Source organism: Pinus tabuliformis, chromosome 2_2, assembly GCF_031772625.1.
Source record: "Pinus tabuliformis cultivar Carrire ecotype Pingquan chromosome 2_2, CPIR1, whole genome shotgun sequence".
Classification (NCBI taxonomy): domain Eukaryota; kingdom Viridiplantae; phylum Streptophyta; class Pinopsida; order Pinales; family Pinaceae; genus Pinus; species Pinus tabuliformis.
Window position 1 is genome coordinate 37,616,425 of NC_142300.1, and position 24,860 is coordinate 37,641,284.

Consider the following 24,860-nt stretch of genomic DNA (forward strand, 5'->3'; position numbering starts at 1 on the left):
GATCAAACTCTTGAAGGATTGCTATCCATTTTGAATATTTGCCCCCCAGCAACTGTCGCAACAGTATATAAGTCATGGGGTTGCAATCTGACAAGATGGTAGTTTTCTGAAAGAGGACATAATGTCGAAACCTTTGAATCGCTTGAACAGCTGCAAGCGCTAGTTTTTCAACATAAGAATATTTACTTTCTGTATCATTTAAGTTTTTACTTAAATAATAGATAGGATGTTCAATTCCATCGACTTCTTGAACTAAAACCATTGCAATGGTCGTATCTGTTGCAGCCAGATACAGGTTAAAATCTTTTTGATAGTCTGGGGCGTACATTAATGATGCTTTTACTAGACAATCTTTCAGAGCATCAAAGGAAGCTTGCGCCACCTGGTCCCAGATGAAAGGTACATCCTTTTTCAAAAGACGAGTATAACCTTTAGCAAGTTCTGCGTAATTTGGAATGAACCTCCTCAGAAAGTTCGCTTTCCCTTGGAGTTTCTGAATCTGAAGCAAATTTGAAGGTGGAGGCAAATTAATGATTGCCTGAACCTTGCAGGGGTCGAGACGAATCCCATCCTTAGAGACTACAAAGCCAAGTAAACGACCAGAACCGACGCAAAACACACATTTGTGCGGATTGAGTCTTATCTTGTAGTGTCGGCAACGTAGAAATCTCGCTCTTAAATGCTGCGGATGATCAGTCCGCTTTCGCGAATGAGCCGGAAGGTCATCGAGATAAGGTTGAACAATGTTCTTGATGTCGTGGAAGGCATAATTCATAGCCCTCTGAAACGTCGCTCCTGCATTCTTTAAACCAAAGGGTAATTTTCGATAAGCGAATGTGCCCCACGGACAAATAAATGCAGTCTTTGACTGGTCCTGTGGGTAGATATTTATTTGATTATACCCGGAAAATCCATCCATAAATGAAAAGCTTTCACATCCGGCGCATTCATCAATTATCTGGTCGATGAAGGGTGTAGGGTAGTTGTCCTTTGGACAAGCTTGGTTTACATCCCTATAATCGACGCACACTCTAATCGTCCCCTGTTTTTTCATAACAGGGACAATATTCGATACCCAATCGGTTAGAGGAACCGGGTAGATGAATCCAGCATGGAGAAGTTTTTCGACTTCCGCCTTAATGGCAGCGGCTTTCTTGGGGTGCACCTGCCGAAGCCGTTGTCTTACTGGTTTGACATCAGGATACATTTTAATTTCATGTTCAACGATACTCGAGTCAATGCCTGGCATTTCATCATATGACCAAGCAAAGACATCTCTGAATTCGCGAAAAAGAGCGTTATATATTTCCAGTTCTGAAGGGGAACAACCTTTGCCAACATAAATATTCTCTACAACATTTGTTTTAGTCGAGATATTTATGGCTATAGTCTCTTCAATTTTGGATAAGTTTCACTCGGAATCCACCGTATTTACAGTATTTGTTAGGAATTCAAAAACTGAAGGGTGATAAAGGTCACGTTGAGTATCTTCTTCATATTCCGGAAGAAGGGAACGATGGTGGTGATCATTCCATGGTGCCCCCTCAATCAACATTGATTGTAAGATTCCTTCGTCAGTCCCATGTACTTTCGACCAAGGATCTAATGAGGTACCATATTCTCTAGACCTATCTACCCAAACGCTTGACGAGCGTTGATTTGGGTTCGCCTCCCATGCTTGAAACATTGATTGCTACAATATTTCTAAAGGGCTTGGGGGCAAAACAACTGCATGATCCATGTTGACATTGTCTTTTGCGACCTTCGTGGAAGATATCATGTTGCAGGTTGCTACAAACAGTATATTTCCTATGTAAATAGGAGGTGGTAGCGCGAAAGTTCCCATCAATGTGGGGTCTTTCAATAATCCTACTCCGATATCTTGAAGCGAATGGTTGCTCTCATGGATCATGGGAATGCTTCCTGTAACTTGTGAACCATTAGGGAGGAAGTTCTGTTGGTCGACAACCGTAATCCCTCCTTCAAACGGGAATGCGATCTTCCTAAAATAAGTCGACACAACAGCTGCCATGGCATAAATCCATGGTCTACCCAGTAGGATGTTGTAGTCAAGATTTTCATCGATGACCTCAACATCAATTTCTACTGTTTTTCCTCCTAGTTCAACCTTCAAGTTATTAAGGATACCGTACAGGGTATAAGTCCTTCCGTCGAAAGCTTTTAACGTCGTCGAAGATCGCGACAAGGTTGGAGATCCTAATGTTTTCCAGCAACTCATCGACATAATACATGTAGATGCTCCCTCATCAATAATTTTTCTGTGAACAGTTTTGTTGAGGGCTTTCACTTAAATAAGGAAAGCTAGTTGAGCTGGTAACTGAGGATCGTATCCTTTGTGATCAAAGGATACTAGATTGGAATCCTTAGGATCAACCCCACCAATGGCTGATAACAAAGCCTGCCTTTGGGATGGGCAATTCTGTAATACTTCAAGAGTCGACATAGCGGATGGCGATTGGGCCAAATCTTCCACTATGTTATAATGCTGCGCTGCCCTGGCGCGAGGATTAAACGTCGACTTGTGTACTACTCCCTTTGGCGGTTTTATTGTTAATTCAGGAATGATGGGCGGTACAACTTCTGTCGAAGTTGTTGTCGAACTACTTGGTTGATCTTTACCTTTGTCGTTCGACAGCTGAGGATTCCCGTAATCTTTGTTCCTTGTCGAAATCAAAGCATCATTCTGCTGTTTTGAAACCAACAACATAAGTATTTGCGACGGGGAAGCATTTCCACTATCAACCAGATTTTGACCGTGATTGGGAAATGGATCAGTTAACACAGCTGAGGTTTGCGAACTCTTGAAGAACCTCTTGAGCTCTGCTCTAAATGGACAATCTTGTGTCCAATGATCCTCGTCACATATGAAACATGGACTTTTTGGTTTCCCTTTCTTAGGAGGGTTTGAAGAAGTTCTAGGTGATGACTCACTTTGTTTCTTCTTCTTCCCTTTGTTTTGCTTCTTTTTGCTTCCTGGTTGATTGGTTTCTTTGCCTTTATCTGCTGATATGGAATTTACTTCCGAAGCAAGAACTTCCTCATTCGCATTTTGATCTGAAGTCTTACGGGCTTTCTGAGACGAGGCCTTTTTCAATTTCGCGCTTGCAGTGCCAATCACACCATCGCCGGTATGAGAGTCAATATTCGATTTAGGAGGAGGAGGAATTGAGAATTCTGGTCTAGGGGCATCGGGTATTTTGTCGTAGAGCGTGCCAGACTGAGTATATACTAAGTCTAGATATTGAGCACGAGCAATGACTTGCTCCTCTGTTACGACTCCCCCCTTGGCCACATCTTCCGTTATAGCCGGAAGTAACGACTTGATAAACCATTCAGCTAATAGCTGATCGGGAACGTACGTTTTTACCATCCTTCGACGACGACGCCACTCATGTATATGATCAGATATGTGAGTAGTTGTTGTCTGTTTGAAGTTGGTTAATATTTCGGTTCCCGTTTCATACCTTATTGGTAATTGAAAATGGGTTAAGAAAGTCGTGGCTAAGGAGCTAAAATTTTCGAAAGAGGCTCTTGGCAATTCAATATACCATTTAGCCGCTGGACCTGTCAATGTCCTCTGAAAGAGGCGAAGCCTTATCGAATCATCGTTTAGAGTGTTCGATGAACACCATAGATGGAAGGTCATCACGTGATTCGATGGGTCTTCACCTGGATTTCCATTGAATTTAGGAATGTCCGAAGGAAGTTTGTGAGGAATCGCTGGCCACCAAGGGGCATAAGCAATCGGATCGTTCGTCAACCGATGTAAATCGGGTAACTCTAGAGTTGCCACGAATGGTAACTGTTGACTCAGATTAGGCGAAGCATACCCAGGATACGATGGAATTGCCTGAGCAGTTGGTCTTTGCATACCAGCATAATGTAATTGATGTTGGTATGATTGATACGGTTGATGGACTACACCACTGTAAAGTGGTTGATTTTGACCGTTTTGGATATACGGTTGTCCACTGTTCGCAAAGATCTGTTGTTCAGAACCTTGGTACACTTGCTGGAATTGTGGTTGTTGGTATTGCACCAGCCATGGTTGTGAAGCCATGTGCTGTTGTGCTATACTAACTGTTGGACCAAGATGTGGGGTAATGGTACCCGTTTGTACTTGTGTCGCCCCTCAAGTTGGCGATTGTGGTTGAGTCACAGGGTCAAGGGGTTGTTGCATTCCAAACTGAGAAATCTGAGGTTTACATACAACAGGCATCGTTTGAACTTGCGACACAGTTACAATCGCTGGTGTTGTCGGGATGTTCGTCACAGGTACACATTGTTGCATAGAATACACAACTCTTGGTTGCTGGGGTAGCATAGGTACCCAACCACCTGTCGTAATTCCAGTATAACCTGAACACTGTTGTGAACTCCCGTATGGGTAACCTCCCGGAGGGGGTAATGAAAGGGCATACTGCCCCCCATACGGTGGTGATCCGGTACTGAAAGGAATTGTTAAACCTTGAGGACCGGATTGCCCAAACTGACCTCCAAACGGATCAATTTGTTGAGTTCCAACATAAGAGTTACCGGGTATTATCCCGGAAGAACAAATAGGAACAGACCACATTGTCGTTATAGCCCCTGAAGGGGTTCCTTCCAGCTGTTGAGAGCTAGTTGGGACAGATGGTATGCCGGCAAACATTGTTGGAGTGACAGCAGGAGGTTCTGCTGTCGCTGTGTCATTTGACACGGTCCTAGATGTTGACGGTTGTTCAGACATTTTGAGTCTATCCAATAGATTGCCTAGCGATTCTACAGGAACTTCTCCTGGTGATAGGCTAACTTCTGATGTAGAGGGATATAGAGTGACCCCTACTCCAAAATGGGTTGGAGTGGTTGCTTGCGGATCTTCTACAATTTCCTCTATCGCAATCAGACCAGGTGGAAGAGGAAGACCGTCAGGTCCGTAAAATATTTCTGGTGCCGAAGAAGGGGTTGATTCGACAGCGACAGTTGTTTGAGGAGCAAGACTCTCTGAACCGGTTACAGAAGGAACTGATTCAGTAACGCAAGTATTTGCTCTCAGACCAGGATCAGTGTTACTGTCCCTCTGGGGCTGTTGAACTTCTTCAATAGAGGCAGGGTTCCCAGAAATGTTTGGAGTAACCGGAACTTCAGATGTCGTCGGAACAATTGTTCTAACTTTGATAGGAGATTTTGAACCGGTTAAACGAGTTCGCTTTGTCCGTACTGTTTTCGATTCCGAAGACAAAGGCGGTTGACTCGTAAGCCTCCGCAAACGACGGGGTTTCAATTGACTTTCTTCCACGATTGCGGATTACTCGATCAACCAAAATACAAAGGGGAAAATGTGTTTCCGAATTGAATGAATTTTAGACGCTTTTAAACACAACTTGCTTTTTCACTTTTTAAGAGTCGAGAAAAAGCTAAAGATGACTCTAGTCTCCTTCGATGTTTTAACGAGCCCGAAGTGACGAATGCTCGGATGGACTTTTTCAGTTATAGAGTTTGAAAAAGGCCAAAAGAAACTACTCTGGAGTTCTAGGCAGAGGGTGTGCCAAACTTTTCGCAAAACCACAGAATACGTTTTACGGTACGGGTGGTCGATCTTCGTGAATGCTGTGTTCACTGCATTACGATCAGTAGGGTGGCCGACACGGCTTCCTATGGATAAAGGCTTTGTTCCTATAGGGGTCTCCCAATATATACGCGACGGTACGTGGGAGCACAAGTCCGTATTGATACTTATCGCTTCACCGTGGAGGAATCACCCAACCACTCAACGCTAAGATATCACGTTTAATGACGCCGGAACACGTCTCTAGCTTAGACCTCTATGTGTTTGCGTTATGTTTCAAAGCGTTGTTATGTAAATTCAATTTATTTTAGGTTGATCTTGTTTAGCAGTTTGCCTTTATGGATCACCACGAGATGTATGGTACAACTCCTAAATGCAGTCTAAAGATGAGAAGCAAGCTTTTTCAATCTTTTCAACTTATGAAAATCTTAACTACTGAGGGAAAAGTAAGACATCATCTTTTCACACAGATCATAGAGCACACACTAATGCACTTTTTCCTAAATCAACATGCAAGCTGTCAAAATGCACATGCACAATGCATAACTTGTGTATTTCTTTTCTCTTTCTTAATGTTGATGTACTACAAAAAGAAAGTTGTTGTATAACTTTGAATTCAATTTCAAGTGAAAGCAAACAAAATTTTTGTCCAAAATCAAAAGACACCTTAAGATTTACTTGTTTCAACACTAGAAATACATAAATTCAAACCATATGACGAAAGCAAAAGCTCAATCAACTATGAACAGAAAACAAACTAACTCTTAAGATCAGAACGACACTTATCACAGGTCTAGATCTAAGAGGCCACAACAAGACTAGTTCACTTTCGTTATGGGAAACTGCAAATGATGTAAGAAATACACAAAGAACAAGTACATTTTCTTTATACAACCGAGGCGGAATAGTGGCAAAGAAAGGTGGTTTCAGATAGGTACATTGACTGATAACAGGTTGCAAAAACAGGGATCAAAACAAGGCAAAAAGGGACAAAGAACCCCAGCTGCACAAGGCCACACTGGTTCAGCGCAGGTAGAACACTGTCAGTTTGACATTCAGCGCAGGTAGCCCCTTCGGGACCTGCGTTGAAATGCAGACTGCCTTCATAGTGCCTGCGATGAAGAGAGAAACTCTCGTTTCTCTGGGTTTCTGGGCCACAAAATGCTCAAAAATCAATAGTTTTTGGCCAAATCAAAGCTACCAATCAAGTACACACTAAAGGATGAAAAGCTATCACTAAGAGCTGTTCAGAGTCCTTGTGGATCAGCTCTTCAAATCATAAACATGCCTAGAAACTGAGCTAGAGTAGCTGCCCTCTACTTTGCATTTGAAAGATCCAAATGCAGTTCGATTCGGTACTCCCTGTGTTTAGGAAATGAATAGCAAAAACACAAACAACCAACAAGATACGATCCCCAGTGGAGTCGTCAATTTGTTGTTGGGAAAAGTATCCAATACGGAATGACCCTATCCCACTCTAAGGGTGATAGTTCCTTAGCAACAATCAAAGCAAAGCTATCTGAGATTACTTCTTTATGAGATGTAAAAGAGGGGAGAAAGAGATCCACTAACCGATGTCTTTCGCTAATGGTTGATCCAATCTTCTCTCCTTGCTGCTTGCCCCCAGCTCCTTGCTCTTTCACTGGCCCAGCTACACCAAGATCCTGCAAAATGGCAAGAGAGGGAAACTACAAGAAGCATACATTCATAATTGATTCAACGATTAGAATAAATCAAATACACAAGTATAACAATACACCATTGAGACACATGCATATAGAAGAACCTCAAATGCTTTATTAATGGAAGAAGTAAGGTTCAGGAAGTGATACAACCATAAGAGGCCCAATCCAGCATCACCTTCCCAGCAAAAAGAAATCTCCTCTTCACCTCCTTCAAAGCAAATCACCCAATAGTTCTAAACTCAAACCAACAGCAATTCTTTACATTCACAAGATTCCAGCCTCTGGATCTCATGGGAGAGAGATCCATATATAGGAGTTTGGAGAGAGGATGAGTCAGCCTGAGATGTGACTAGTGTCCTCTCCCACTCCAGTTCTTGAGTCCACTTGGAGGTTCTTGCTTCCACTTGGAGATCTAGAACCTCTTACTCATCACTAGTCGAATTCCCTGATCCAAGTGTCATTTTGGAAGCTTCCTGGGCATTGACACCTTGAGGAATGACTGTGCCACATGTCCAAACTCGCCCAGCGCAGGTAGCCTTCTTTGCAGTTGACATTCAACGCAGGTAGACAGTGGAGCAGTTGACATTCAGCGCAGATGCTCAGTGGAGCAGTTGACATGATCCAGAATTGCCTTGTTTTTGAGTGTTTTCAGGTGGAGAACTTTTATTAAGTGCTGTGGTTTGTTGGCCTTGTTCCTCTAGGGGTAGGAACAACATGTTTAGGGACTTTGGATCCCTTATATTATGGACATTTCATGCTTCATGCTGTAAGGAACAAAAATGTCTATAACAGGGATGATAAGGAACATTGAAGTGAATGCTAAAGCATATAACATACCATTTTTATCTAAAATTAACATGGCATCAAAGCTCAAGTGAAGACAAAGCCCAAGCAAGAGTGAGCAAAAGCAATCACTAAGGGAAATTCTTAGACAAGGACTTGGCACTAGTTCCAATGACGATTACATCTTACTTCAAATCTAAAGACAAGCTTAAGGAAAAATCTGACTATCATGCATGGAATATGTCTCTAAATTTGACATTGGAAGGAAATGATGCCATGGACTACGTCAAAGGAAGAATAGTGGAGCCTCCTTCAAATGCATTCGCGGCTGCACATACAAAGTACAAGAAATGTGAGGTTAAAGATAATAAATTTATTGTTGATTCTATTCACAAACCTTTGGTTGCCTATATTTCTAATTTGGAAACATGTAAGGAGATGTATGACAAGCTGGTTGGGATTTTCAAAGCAAATAATGAAGATCAAGTCCTCTTTCTCAAGAAAAAGTTGAAAGACATCAACATGGATAGAGGACCCATCCAATCCTGCTTCATGAGGATTACCGAGATCAAGAAAGATCTCCTATCTACTGGAGAAGTCATTGGTGATAGGGAGCTCACACTTATTGCACTTGGAGGCCTTATAGGAGAATGGGATGTGTTCAACACTACCATCCTCAACAGTGACAGGATTCCGAGATTCGATGAATTATTGGCTGGATGCACCCAAGAAGAAATAAGGATTATGAAAAGAGATAAGCCCTCAATTGGAAAAAATCCTACCGCCTTTTCTACTCATTCTAAGAGGAGGAACAATGCTGGTCCAAGGAATCAAGGTCAAGGGTTTAAGTTGGGATTCAAAGAAGGAATAAAAGGAAGATGCTTCAATTGTAACATGTTTTTCTACTTCACTAGAGAGTGTCCTCACAAGAAGGATACTCCAAGAGATGATGACAACAATAACAACAACTTGAAGGGCAATGACAATCAAAGGAAAAATAGGTTCAACAATAAAGGAGAGAGGAATGCTCCCACTGCTCAAAATGGAAATGGTAATCCTCCCAAGAAGTCAAGAAACTCCAAGTATAAAGAAGTTAATGTTGTAAAGAAAAAACAATTTATATTATTTGTACCCTCACCATTGCCTCTCCTCCGGATACATTGGATCATTGGTTGATTGATAGTGGTGCCTGCTTTATGAAACTGATTGAGTTGTAACACCATCTGGAAGAACCTGCACACAAGTACAACTGATATCTCTAATAATGAAGTACATGTAGTCTAGGCATGGGCGCAGCCATTCAAAAGACATATGAAATAGGTCTGTGGTATGGACGCAGCCATCCAGCTAATAAGACCATGATGATGATAAAGGTATGATCGCAGCCATCCATGAAGACTCAGGTATGGTTGCAACCATTCATCAATGAGTCATGTAATCATAAACCAATCCACGCAGCCCGAACATATGTAATCTGAGTTCGGGGTCTTGAATCCATCCGATCATAGTCCAAATCCTAACATGCGAATAGACATGCTTATTTCGAGCATGATAGAAAATCGCTTGATTACCGGTCAATGATGAAAACTGTTAACAAGTGCAAGAGAAACCACCAATAATGCCAATGGTTCTAAAGGTACTAGCTAGAACAATCCACGAAATGTGAAAAAGGAGCTGGAGTCGAACACTCGTGGAATCAACCAATCAACGACCAATGAGGAAAGCCGACCATCAGGTGTGAAGAACTTTCCATTGAGGCATGCAAGCTCTAAGGTACCAAAGGGGATCTCTAGATCAATCTCCTGGATAATGAGTTGATGTCGATAGGAGACGACCCATCGTAGGAGGGCCATAATGTGTCCCCCATCAACGACACGAGATAAGGAACAAGCGGTAGATGGTGAAACAGAGTATCAGAGGAGAAGGCAAGGGTGTAAACTACAGAAAGATTATACTCTTGAACATGTCGGCGACACGACTCCGGAGGGTGGCAACATTCAGATACCAAGGGATCAGAGGCTTGATGGGGACGGCATGAATCAAATGGAATGAGGCTAAATGACAACCCAAACCCGCGGAAGGCCAAATGACGATGTATGGATGTCCCAACCCGACAAGAAGCAAAAGTGTCGATGTTCAAGAGTGACTAGCTGCCATAGACAATCAATGATAAACCTGCTGTTGAGTCCAACCTAGTAATAATTTAACGAGCCCTAGGAAGGAGAAGCTCGAGTCTCATCATGGCGACGAGTCCAATGTCGTCGGGGTTTAACGAGTTCGGCATAGGTAAAACTCAGAGCCTTTTTCATGTTTAGAGATTGTGAAAAAAACACGGAAAAGAAAACTCCAGGGGGTCTTTTTTTGTAAGTTTGTGTCTCTCGAGCCCGAAAAAGTATAAAACGATACTCGAAAGAACCGCCCAACCATTACGATCAAGGAGTACTTTTCGTAAGAAGTGACTTCAACCCGAAAAAGTAGAAAAGTGGTCGGAGTCACGTCGTTTCGTAACCGATAACGAGCTTGAAACGACAAAGGCCCGGCAATATTTTCGTTTCTACACGGTCGGAAAAGAGCTTAAAGGCGACCGCCTCTTCTTTTAACGAGTCAAGAGGGAGAACTCGACTATCTTTTCAATTTTCAAGTCGGAAAAGAGCTTAAAGACGACTTTTTCAGATCAAGTTCTCATGAAGCTGACATAATTCCACCACCTGAAGCTCTGCACAAAGGACGTCAAACGCAAACCCATCCATAGAAACATAGTTAAAAACAATATTTTGACTATCCATGTGATAAAAAATGAGAAAAAACCCACAATTACAAAATTTAATTTTTAAATTTCCAAAAATTACTATAAAAAGGGGTTAATCCAACCATTTTTACCATAATTATTGTTCATTTCACTGCGGAGAATTTTGGAGCACCAAAGTTGGCGAGCTAAATTTGGCTTTGTTCGTCCATCATTCACCTCGAAACTTGTTCCAGGTAAGTATTCCTTGTCCTGCGCTTCAATTCCATACCTTTTTCATGCATTTTGAACGTTAAATGTGTTATTTAAGGCGGGTTTTTGGACCGAGCTCCGCTACTCGGTCATTGTGGGTATAGCCTTCAGGTTCGCGATGACCGAAAAAATTGACACATAACGCGCTCCGATCATTGTAGAAAAGTGATGTACTTCCGCGATGACCGCGAAAAAATACAACTAGTGACCTCGCATCATCGCGTCTGTTTTAAAAATAGACGTGATGACGACGCGAACTTATTTTTTATGCAAATTACGCGTTGAATTTGGTAAACAAAGTGCTAATTCGATTTTTTCCGTCATGCAGGTGATAATGGCATTTGTCTGGAAAGAGCGGATGCATGATGACAATGATATAGAAGCTTTCGCCAATGTGGGGTGCCGAAATTCTTTACGAGCGTGTGGATTGCTCAAATTCTTCCTAACTCCGCATCTCCAATCACAACCTGATTTACTGGAGCTACTGATCCGTGCCTGGAATCCCACTGATGGGAAGTTCATCATCCAAGCCCAGGATATCAAGTTTGACACTACAGACATATATTGTTTGACTGGACTGTCCCGTCGAGGTGAGAGGCCCATTCTAGAGGGGCAGCGACCCGGGGGTGATTCCTTAGAGATGCTGATGGCTAAAGTGTGCCCACGGACACACAAGACAAGGAGTGGGAAGGTGGAAATCCCAACAGTGGATGACATAGTCCTTCATGCTATGCTTTTCATGGTGACACAAGTAGCGGGCTACCAAGCCCAACATGAGGCTTCGAAGACCCATCTCCGACTGGCTCTCGAATGTCTCAATCCAACCATGTTTAACTGGGCAGAAATGGTGACGACAAACATGAAGAGGCAACTCACCAACTACCATCGAGGAGAGACAAAGCAGTTTGGTTATGGATCCATCTTAGTGCCGCTCATGTTGTAGCGGGTGCTGGCACTGCAGTTACAGGACATGGATTTGGATTTGCCTAGACCACGTGAGACTAGGGCCACACGATGGGCACACGTCATGCCACGAGGAGGTGGCGGATGACCAGTGGCGTGGGGGACATTGTTCCGAGAGTGGCTGGAGCACCAGACGATCTTCGTGGAGGATTGGCCGTATGCCGGCATGGACTTCCGCAGAGATCCTGACATGCAGTTGCCCGCTGGAGAGCAGTGGGATGACGGTGGTAAGACACTCGATCACATTTTTTTCATTATTATTTTTTATGATGTTTTTTGACTTTTTCATGTATGTGTCCTAATGACGAACACTATGGTATGCAGATGTAGGACCAGTGAGACCCATTGGACTAGCTCCAGAGGCGCGGAGGGATGCGCAGGGCATCGCAACACTAGCCTTGGCTCCTCCAGCTGATGATATGGTGGAGACAGTGGCCCGAAACCTTGAGGGTCTAACAACAGGGATTCCAGATTACATGGGGATCGAGGAGGTCCCCATAGCATTCTAGATCCACATAGTAGGAGTGGAACCCAGGGTGCACCGCCTGTTGAGGCGGGTGGCACGGGCGGTGGTGTGCTACAGAGAGCACAACCCACCTCAGTAGTTGCCTAGGTTTTTATTTCCTGCTGGTGATTTTTGAGAGACATGTGTCTCAGATGTATGGAGAACACAGACTCTATTTGGACATGTACACTTATTTTTTGAGCGCCTTGGTGCGCCACACGATATATATATATATATATATATATATACATATACATATACATATACATATACATATACATATACATATACAAATTCCTATGGCTTATTATTGCGTTTTACATGCTTCTTGTATGCTGTTTTAATTACATGTTATGCAAATGTATGTCTAATACATGGTTAGCCAATGCATCAGCTAGCATGTTTAATCATTGTGGAATATGCTAATATGTAATGAAATCAAAATTCCTTTCTAACAATTTAACACGTAAATACAACCTTAAAATCCAATGGTATTTGACGGAATATCGCCCATTGAGCTGGTGGACGACAAGCTGAGAGTCCAGGTTCACAATCAATGTACGAATACCGAGATTAATCGCCTCGACCAGTAACTCAATAACAACACTATATTCAGTGACATTGTTCATGGTACAACCTAAACAAACACCTTGAAGGTCTATCAACTCACCATGAGGATCGTAGATCACCCATGCCGCAGAGGACAAGTTGTGGGTACTGCGGCAGGCACCATTAGCGAAACCAACATAGGGTGCACCAGGCATCTGTACAAGAAGAAAAAAACACAATAAGTGGCAATCACGAGGTATAGATCAGGTATGGGTTCATTTTTTACACAAGCTTGAACCATAGAGAACTTTGCTTGGATTCGGTTTCATGTTTTCACAAGCTTGAAACGAAAAACTATGCTTGTTATAAGTTCACATGCCCCCAGGCATAATGACGAAAATCGAGGTACATGCCACCCAAGCTTCATTGCATTCAACGAAGTGGATGGAATGAAGGTTCACTTGCGAGATTTTGGAAGGAATCGACTTGGATTTTATGAGATCTTAATCCAAGACTCGATTTTTAAAGAGAGTGGTTTCATTTTTTAACGAGCTTGACACAAGATCAGGAACTATGCTCGTGAATCCTTATTTCATTTATTAACGAGCTTGACATGAGATCAGGAACTATGCTCGTACTTCTGCTCATGGGCCATCCGAGAATGTGGCTCCCAAGAGGTCTTCACGGGATGGAAGAAACACACTCTAGGAGGAACACATGTCAGGATGCACCAATGACAGATCAGGTTCCAATGCCCCCAGTACGTCTTGTACCAGACCATCTGCATGATCATCAGCAGAGGCAGAGATGGAACGGGTAGCCACATAATTAACCTATGGCAAGGAAGCTATTGCTTGCGAGCAAGAACTGATAGGGGGTGATGGCTGCGCAGGAGGCACCGGGGGACTAAAGAACGATAATTGATCTATGGTCACCATTCTTCGATCGTGTGGAAAACAAGCCACACGGAAAAGTGAAGAGACGAGGGCCCCCATGGCATAAACATAGTCACGGCCAAGGAGAAGACTAAAATTCACTCCTTGGACAACCATTATGTCTATATAGACGGTTTTGCCCCCCAAAGTAATAGGAAACTTTGAGAGGATCCCTACAGGTTGACAGGGTTCTTCGTCGAATGCCAACAGATTCTATGTGACAGCACAAGCTGTGGGGAACCCAAAGCTTTCCAGGTAGTGGAGGGCATAAGACTGACAGACGCACCCTCATCTAGGACAGTTCCAGGTACTGCCTTATCATAGGCGTGTATTGTAATCTCGAAAGGCACATAGGATGGAAGGCGGAAAATAGTCAAGTGACTCCAGTCGAAGGTAACGACCAAATTACTTGGTGGGGGAATCGTATGATTGCCCCCATGCTCTAGAGGAATCGAAGAAGGACTCTCGTAATTAGCAGGGATAGGAGGGTCATTCTCAGACTCAGGAGAATCTAATGAGGCAAGAAGAACATGAGCATGATGCTCTTCCGAAACAGAGTGATCAACAGGTGGTGAACCCAAGTCGACACTCTCGCCAACCAATGGTTGGTCTAGAACAGGCTTAGCACAGCCAGGCTCGGAAGAAGGAGGACGGACAAGAGAAGAATCTAAGTCAATATCTTGGACAAAGGCAACCCCTCTAGCCCTAGAGTGGGTCTAGTCACAAACAAGGACAGATCAACAATAGCTTTCCTTAAACAGTCATAGTTGGAGGCCTACCTCAACCGGTGGTCGATGGAGTTCTGTTGTGCTACTCCAGCTTCCGCTTCCTTCTCCTAACGAGTAATCAACCTGAAACAATGCAAAGGAAATAAAACAAAGCACGTAACCGGAACAACAATGATCTATTTACTCACAAAGTCAAGAAGTCATGAGCTATCAACTACATTAATACAAGACATAGATAAACATCATTGATTGCATTAATAATGAAATAAGAATAAGCTTACAACCAAAGTCTTGACGTCACAAGCCTTCTCCAGAAGGGTCCAGCCAGTATGTTCCTCAAGCATTCACTCTTTGAAGATGGATCTCCCAACACATAAGTCTCTCTCACTCACAAGTTTTACACAAGATTAAGGGCACTTCACAACCTTCCACAAGCTATCAACAATCCCACACTTGTCACACTCACACCAGCTATCTAGCAAACTCACAAACACTAACAACACTGCTCAACTAGCCAACTATCAGCAACCATTCCAAAAAAAATAGCAGTGCATAGCAATGGTGAGAATTTAAATAGGAGAAGGAGTCTCCATGAAAGGTGGAAGAGTGAGCTTATCTCCAAGGAAGGTAGCACAAATGACGGAACAACCATGCCAGAGAAGGGAGGGTGATACAAACTATGCCAACAACCAGGTCTGGAGTCATCTGGAAGGCCGACTGTTGGAACAAATTCGCCCAATCTGGATCATCGCGGGTACATAACTTATCTCCTGCACTGACATCGCTATTGAATAACGTATCTAGTCAAGTCATTGCCAAAGATCACAAGCAACCTCACGCTGGAACATAAAATCGGACCATCACGGGAATTAGGTGTACTTTTGCGATGGCAGTGCTTTTATTTAGCCAACAGACACAATGAGATAGATAACTTAGGAAAAGTGGGTCATTTGGAAAGATCAGAGAGCATTTGTCTAATATGAGCATGTTAGGCTTGGACACATGACACAGTAGGAAGAATGGGATGAAGACAGTGACAAATTACTATGTAACAGTGCCTCAAGGCACTTCACTGGGTACAAAGAGGCTCTCTCAAACTTGATTGAAAAGAAGATGAATGTGGAGATTATACTTGGGGATAATACCACTTATCCCATGAAAGGAATTAGGACTGTTACTCTCCACTTAAATCAAGGTCGAACTCTTCATTTACAAGAAGTGTTATACGTACTTGATCTGAAAAAGAACTTGGTCTCTATTTCTGTGATGGAAGATAAAGGTTTGAAGGTGACATTCATTTCTGGGAAGGTTCATGTTTGGAAAAGGAACCTAAGAGATGCATTCACTCTTGGATTCAGGGTTAAAGGTCTCTATCAAGTTGGAGGAAGTTTGTTGGGAGAAATGACTTGTGATACTTCTATTCAATCCGAATTATGGCACCGTAGATTTTCTCATCTTCATTTCAAAGCCTTACCTGATGTAAGAAATACGGTCACACATATGCCCGAATTCAATTTAGATCATGAAGGTGTTTTTCAGGTATGTGAAGTTGGAAAACTTACAAGGGGACCATTCCCCTCAAGTGAAACTCAAACCACCGATATTATTTAATTTGTCCATTCTGATCTATCAGGTATGTTGCCCGTGACATCTTTGGGTGGATATTTGTACTATGCTATTTTTGTGGATGAATTCTCTTGCAAAACATGGATATATTTCTTAAAGAAGAAGGATGAAGTGTTCAAATGGTTCTGCTCTTTCAAAGACTTGGTTGAGAATCAAACATGGAAGAAGATAAAAATATTGAGGACTAATAATGTTACCAAATATGAGTCAAATGAATTCAAAGAATATTGTAGAGAAGTTGGCATTAAGAGGGAGACCACCACTTCATATACTCCTGAACAAAATGGTGTTGCCGAAAGGAAGAATCATACTATCATAAAATCCACCCATGCTATGCTTCATGATCAAGGTTTATCGAAGTTCTTATGGGGACAAGCTACCATCACTATTGTGTATGTTCAAAACAGATGCCCACATCAAGCTTTGGACTTCAAGACACCCAAAGAAGTATTCACATGTAAGAAACCTGATGTTTCTCATTTTAGAATTTTTGGTTGTCCTTTATATTTCATGTGCCGAAAGAGAAAAGAAACAAAATAAATGCATCTAGGAAGCAAGGAACATTTGTGAGCTATAGTGAAACTTCGAAGGCATATAGAATCTATGTGCCTAGTCAAAGGGAAGTTGAATTATTTCATGATGTCAATTTCGATGAATATTTTTCCTTTCGGGAAGTCTAAGAACTTCCTATCCCTAGGAAGTATAATGCTGATGCTGATGTAGAAAAGCAGGATGAACCTCTGACTGATGAACCGATGCATGATGTGGAAGGTCCGATGGATCCCATTGATCCACCTCCTAGTGAGCCCACTACTTCAAGAAAAAGACCTTTGTGGCTCAAAGATACTCTTGAGGATGTTGAGAAACACCGAGGGGGACATTTAATGAAAGTAAAAAGCCGAATAAGTACCGAGGATACCTAGCTTCCATGAGTACCATTGTACAACATGATCCTTGTAAATCCAAACAAGTCATGAAACACCAAGTTTGGAAGGATGCGAGGAACAAGGAATATGAGTCAATCACGAAGAATGATGTCTGGTATATGGTTCCTAAACCCAAGGATAAGCCAGTGGTCACTTCAAAATGGCACTACAAGATCAAACATGGAGATGATGGGAGTGCTGAAAAGTTAAAGGCTAGATTAGTTGCTCGAGGCTTCTCTCAAAAGGAAGGAGTATACTATGATGAGATATTTGCACCGGTTTCTAAATATACCACCATATGGTCAATCATAGCACTTGCCGCATCTAAAGGATGGAGCCTACACTAGATGGATGTCAAAACTGCCTTCTTGCATGGCTCACTTAAAGAGGAATTCTATGTAGAACAACCTGAGGGGTTCGAAGTTCATAATCATGAGACACATGTATGTAGGTTGAATAAAGCCCTTTATGGGTTGAAGCAATCCCCTAGGGATTTGTATGAGAGGATTGATAGATATCTTATGAAGCTGGGATTTACAAGAAGTGATGTTGACCCAAACCTATACTTCAAGGTGTTAGAGTCCTATAGTGATAGGATTCATAATTTTAAATGGGTGAGGATCAGTCTGGTAATATTGTACATCCTTTTTTCCTTCTGCAAAATGTTTTTCCATATTAGAAATAAAAAATGTAAAGAAGGGTGGGCAGAAAGCAGGTTCTACAAGGCATGGAAAAGCATCAAATCTGGTCAGTTTATGGCACTAATATTCTAAATCCTTTTCCCTAAAAAAAAAAACTCCTTCCCTATTTTTCCCTTATCCCAACTATTCTCCCTTGCTAAAATATTTTCCCCTTATGCTAAACCCTTTCCTTTTCCTATTTACCCTTTCCCACGCTAACCCCTTAAACCTTCCCCTTCATATACCTTTTAAATCTTGTGTATAAATATTATCCCCACTTCATGTTTTAACTTCCCACTATTATATAAACCTCTCCTATTTTTATTAACACCATATTATTAAATCTCCCATCATATATTATATTAACTCCCTCATAAGCATTGTTAAAACCCGCTTTTTATTATAATATACCCAGGTCCCACCCCAACGAATCACTCCACAACTTCAACACCTTATAGCCCTTCGATCCAACTCTCCCACATCCAACGGCCATCGCGCAATTTTATATCCGATCTTTAACATTTCAAATTCACACGAAATGGGTGGTTTTACCCAACCCACTCCCTGCTACGTGGCAGCCACTAGATTGTATCACGTTCTTTCAAATAAAACCATTTACCACTTTCAAAATGCGCAATAAACCACTTACCACTCGAGTTCACCCACCCTAAATTTCCTTGTGATTTTCACCTATCCTAAAGTTTCTCCATTATATATTTTATATCCTAAGGTATGGTGGACAGGAAAATGATCAAATGTATGTTAAGGGAATTAGGGTTAATTAAGTGAAATATCAGAGATATGAGAAAGCAGTGAATGTTGGCATTTTGGCACAGGTGTGGCGCTACAGTACAGGTGTTGTCCTCGATGGCAACTCTCTTTGATGACAGATCTCAGTCCAGACTACAAGAATGAAGAGAAATTTGTGTATACACACCGGTACGCTATATACTAAGTCACGGATACGCAGGCTCGCTATATACGAAGTCGCGTATACACGCAGTTTCATGAACAGAAAAGAGCGTACATGTCGAGAAGCTTTACTTTGGTCCGTGGTAGTTAGTCCTCTGTACTTGAGCCTATGTTTTTGGACCAAGGTATCTCGATAGACGTGTTGATCCCTAGTTTTGAAGTTGATGGTATTGTGTTACTATGGTTTTGGACCGTGGTATTGTGAAGGGCCTAAGGCTATATAAGGAGAAGAAGATCATTAGGCAATTGCATTGAAAAAGTCTTGAATATCTGATAAAGAAAGAGATCTAGTATGCAGGTTCTGGGTTGCTTGATCTAAGCTAAGGAGAGATCACACCGGTTGATGGAAGACTAGATCTAAGGATAGATCGGGATCAAATGGTTTGAAATGAACTATCGTTATATGGTTGATTATGCGTATTTTTAGATCTGCATACTGACGCAATGTTATGTTCTGAGTATGACTGATGTCTGGTACAGCTGCAAGTTATGAGAAATTATTTTTAGATCTGTACGCAGGTTGTCTTTGGTAAAAGCGCGTGTATACGCGGGTTGGTTTCATTGAAGTAGCGTATATCTTTTGAAGATTAATTTTTGGGGTTGCAGTTGGGTCTGACTGTTATTGCAGAGTGTTGTAGTCTGCTCTGTGTTTTGGTGACTAGGTGTTGACAGGGTTTCAGTGGTTCAGTGATTCAAAGATTGATGATGCTAGTATTGTGTGTTTTGTGCTTCAATGATCTGTTATGAAAATTGGATGAACTGTGGTCTTCAGATTGTAATGTTGTGCTTCAGGAATATCCAGTCTGAAAATGTATGAAAAGTGGTACCTGAAGGAAAGAAGATTGTAGGCCAGCACCTACGTACTAGTATCTTAGCTAGTACAAGAGCAAAGGGGGTTGGAGCTCCCTTCCAGGAGAGTCTGGAAAACAAGAGAAGGTTGTAGCCTTCTGCAGGTTGTAGCCTGCGTACTGTTATAAGGCTGCACCAGTACAAAAGATTGTAAACTGAAGTTTCTTATTAAAGAAAGATAGAGACGACTCGCAGCAGGTGGTTTTCACCCACATTGGGTATCCACCTTATATCATGGTGTTCATGTGTGTGGCTTTTGTGTGATGATCTGTTCTGTTATACTGCACCTGTTTACTATTAATATGGTTAATAATGTCCTGATGCATTTACTGAAGATAAGCTAACTGAATCATAAGATTTCTGGTTATACGCTGGTTGCTTTAGACACAGTAGCGTGTACACGCCGGTTCACTTAACTGAAGTAGCGTATATGTTTCTGAGTATGAAATTGAAAAAGTTTTATTGATATGATAATACTGATTCACCCCCCCCCTCTCAGTATTATTTCCAACAGTAAATTACATTGCTACAGGAAAAACCATACTTGAGAGAAAATAATATAGGGATATAAGGCTAAGTTTGTGAAATGGAATTCAAATGTAAAATGTTTTTACATTTACAGGCAAGTGTAAAATCATGTTGCAGGTGAAAGTAAAAAAGGAAAGTGAAAATACTCTTCCAATCACACAAATCAACACATGGTTTTGTAAAACCATCTAGGTATTTTACAAGGGAAAAAGGAATTTACAGGTGCAGGTAAAATGAATTTATAGAGGAAGGTAAAGAACAAACAAGCCATGGTTTTGTAAACAACACATGGTTTTTTGTTAATTAAATTATGGATTTCATTTTAAAATATTTTGGAGATAGTATTCAAATATATATATATATATATATATATATATATATGAATGATTTTCCAAAATATTTTGTGACACTAATGGACATAAAACAGAGGAAGTGCAATCACAGGATCAGCCAGCAGTGAGGGAAATCTCAGAGTTTTAGTCAGAGGATCAACAAGCAGTTTTGAGTCAGTTATTAGAAAAAGAGAGATACATCTGCATCTGTTAGTTTATTTGACAACACAACCACAAATTTGGGTCCACATCCTAAATGTTCCCACTTCTACAGCAACAACATTTGCACAACACTTCACCAAGTCTATAATTTTGCAACAGTTAGAGTTTTTTAGTTTAGCTATAGTCTAAAAATGTCATGTCTATTAGAGACAGCATTTATGTAAACAGTTTATAAATTTTTGTATAAATACTTCACATTTGGAAGTATTCGAGGGGATGATTTTCTAAACAGTTTGATATTTGTAATTTTCTGGAACCTGAGGGTGATTGTACCAGTTTCAAGTTAGCAAATTTGATTGAGCAATAAAGCATCATATTACAACATTCCTGTGTTGAGCTACTTCAGTGAAGTATTTTCCAATGTTCAGTTATTTTCTGAAGTTTTCACTATCATATGTTTTCTAAATATGAATGGTATAACAAGAAGCATATTTCAGAACATGTCTAAAAGAACTTTGTCTTAAACTATTTTGCATTTTTATGTTTTCCTCTGATATCCAGATTAGGGAATTCTTAATTGCTCCCTAGTTTCAATTGATTCATCCATAATTTGGTTCAGAGGATTCTTAATTTCCCTCTGATCCCGATTGATCTCCCTTCCATTTCTTCCATGATCCGGATTGAGGAATTCTTAATTGCTCCTTGATTCCGATTTTTCATCATTCAACCTAAATATCTAAAATGGCTCAGTTATTTTCCCTGTAAACATTTCCTTTAGAAACTTGATTCTGCTTTGTTGCTTGACTTTTGACTCCATAGCCCAATCGTAAAAAAATCTGCATTTGTCCATCTTAAGCAGTTTTCTCCCCACCAAACCAAAATCAATCAGATCCAATCAGTGCCACATAGCTAGCTTAAAACTTTTCCAAACAAAGTTAAATCTGAAAGAGAGAGCCCTCTTTGAAGTTGGCAGGGCTAGATCCTAGCTTCCAAAGTAGGTTTGTAGTTACCTCGGTGATTTCTTTCTCCAGCCTTGAGAAATTTCTAAGTGATAAAATCTCTGGCGACCATACTGGGGAAGACATTTTATTTTCCTCATAAAAGTGTATCAAGTTCTAGATTTGATTGCTGATGGTGAACAGTGATTAGACACAATAAGGCTAAATTATTCACCTGGTGACTCCATGTTCGAAGTATCCAGAGCTTCAAAGTTTTCAGGGTGACTCCATTGTCAAAGAATCCAAATTTTAGAGCATTCATGGCAACTCCACTACACGTTGATAATATTTCTCTCTAAACAAGATGACAGGGTATGTGGCAAATCTTCTATCTTGTGAAGTTTTAAAAGGAATCAGGAATGAGTTAGTAGAATTTCAAATTGATGAAGCTTTTTTAACGGTCGTGTTTCATCGTTTGAAATCGAGCAAATATCCTTCTGAAAGTAAAATTTGTTTTCTTGAGTTAGTTGTTGAAATATTTGAGAAGGATATTGAACTTTTGGATCTTCAGATTCAGTCCTATAGTTTCCAAGATCCTCAAAAATTCTTGGAAAATATTCCTTCTCCAAAGCAAGAGGAAATTGTACTACCTGTTGATTTGCAGATTGAGGATGATTATGTTTTTTAGTACAAGACTGAAGATGTGGATGCAAGGTTTAATTTTGAAGATGCAACTGATCAATTAGGCATTGAAGGCCTAGAAGAAAATATCATACATCATACTTTTATTGATCCTATAGCTGATTACATGGAAATTTTTGTTAGTTCAAGAGCTCAGCCATGTATTTTTTATAAGGACCAAATATATCAGCAGTTTCCATTACATATGATAGCTTTGATTGTGTGGACACATGATCAAATTATACTTTTGAGTTTACTGACAAGCAGTCAAGTAGTCTATTTCTTTCTACAACTACTTGATTGGCTTCATTGGCACTATTGTATTACCTGATTCGGCAAGATTTTCAGTAGTATAGGGTAGGTAGCAGTGTGCAAATAAGTTCAGAATTCTGAGCATATTTTCAGTTTTGGTTTGGTTAGCAGTACAAGTATCAGTTTAGTGTGTTTTATATTTCAGTTTGCAGAGTGGATTTGATTTCAGTTTGAGATTTTTGCAGTTGCAATGGCAGAAACAAGTTGCAGATTTGGAAACAGCCCAATGGAGAAAGCTACTGATCTAAAATTTCTTGACATTTCACCAGGAAATTCCATCCCCATGTGGAGCCACTGTTAGAGTCCTAATTTTGAATGGGTGAGGATCAATATGGTAATATTGTACATCCTTTTTGCCTTCTGCAAAATGTTTTCCCATATTAGAAATAAAAAAATGTAAATAAGGGTAGGTAGAAAGAGGTAGAAAGAAGGTTCTACAAGGCATGGAAAAGCATCAAATCTGGTCATTTTATGGCACTAATATTCTAAATCCTTTTCCCTTAAAAAAGAAAAAAAAAAAAAAAAAAGAAAAAAAACTCCTTCCCTATTTTTCCCTTATCCCAACTATTCTCCCTTGCTAAATATTTTCCCCTTATGCTAAACCCTTTCCTTTTCCTATTTATCCTTTCCCGGGCTAACCCCTTAAACCTTCCCCTTCATATACCTTTTAAATCCTGCATATAAATATTATCCCCACTTCATGTTTTAACTTCCCCACTATTATATAAACCTCTCCTATTTTTATTAACACCATATTATTAAATCTCCCATCATTTATTATGCATTGTTAAAACCTGCTTTTTATTATAATATACCAAGGGCCCACCCCAACGAATCACTCCACAACTTCATACCTTATGGCCCTTTGATCCAACTCTCCCACATCCAATGGACATCACGCAATTTTATATCTGATCTTTAACATTTCAAATTCACGCAAAATGGGTGGTTTTACCCAACCCACTCACCGCTACGTGGCAGCCACCTGATTGTATCATGTTCTTTCAAATAAAACCATTTAACACTTTCAAAATGCCTGATAAACCAGTTACCACTCGAGTTCACCCACCCTAAATTTCCTTGAGATTTTCAGCTATCCTAAAGTTTCTCCATTATATATTTTATATCCTAAGGTATGGTGGACAGGAAAATGATCAAATGTATGTTACAGGAATTAGGGTTAATTAAGTGAAATACTAGAGATATGAGAAAGAGGTAAATTACAAACAAGCCATGGTTTTGTAAACAACGCATGGTTTTTTGTTAATTAAATTATGGATTTCATTTTAAAATATTTTGGAGATAGTGTTCAAATATAATATATATATATATATATATATATATATATATATATATATATATATATATATTATATTTCCAAAATATTTTGTGACACTAATGGACATAAAACAGAGGAAGCCCAGGATCAGCCAGCAGTGAGGGAAATCTCAAATTTTTAGTCAGAGGATCAATAAGCACTTTTGAGTCGATTATTAGAAAAAGAGAGATACATCTGCATCTATTAGTTTATTTGACAGCACAACCACAAATTTGGGTCCACATCCTAAATGTTCCCACTTCTACAGCAACAACGTTTGCACAACACTTCACCAAGTTTATAATTTTGCAGTAGTTAGAGTTTTTTAGTTTAGCTATAGTCTAAAAATGTCTTGTCTGTTAGAGACAACACTTCACCAAGTCTATAATTTTGCAGCAGTTAGAGTTTTTTAGTTTAGCTATAGTATAAAAATGTCTTGTCTATTAGAGACAACATTAATGTAAACAGTCTATAAATTTTTGTATAAATACTTGACATTTGGAAGTATTCGAGGGGATGATTTTCTAAACAATTTGATATTTGTAATTTTCTAGAACCTGAGGGTGATTGTACCAGTTTCAAGTTAGAAGATTTGATTGAGAAATAAAGCATCATATTACAGGATCCCTGTGTTGACCTACTTCGATGAAGTATTTTCCAATGTTCAGTTATTTTCTAAAGTTTTCACTATCATATGTTTTCTAAATCTGAATGGTATAACAAGAAGCATATTTCAGAACATGTCTAAAAGCACTTTGTCTTAAATTGTTTTCCATTTTTATGTTTTCCTCTGATATCCAGATTAGGGAATTCTTAATTGC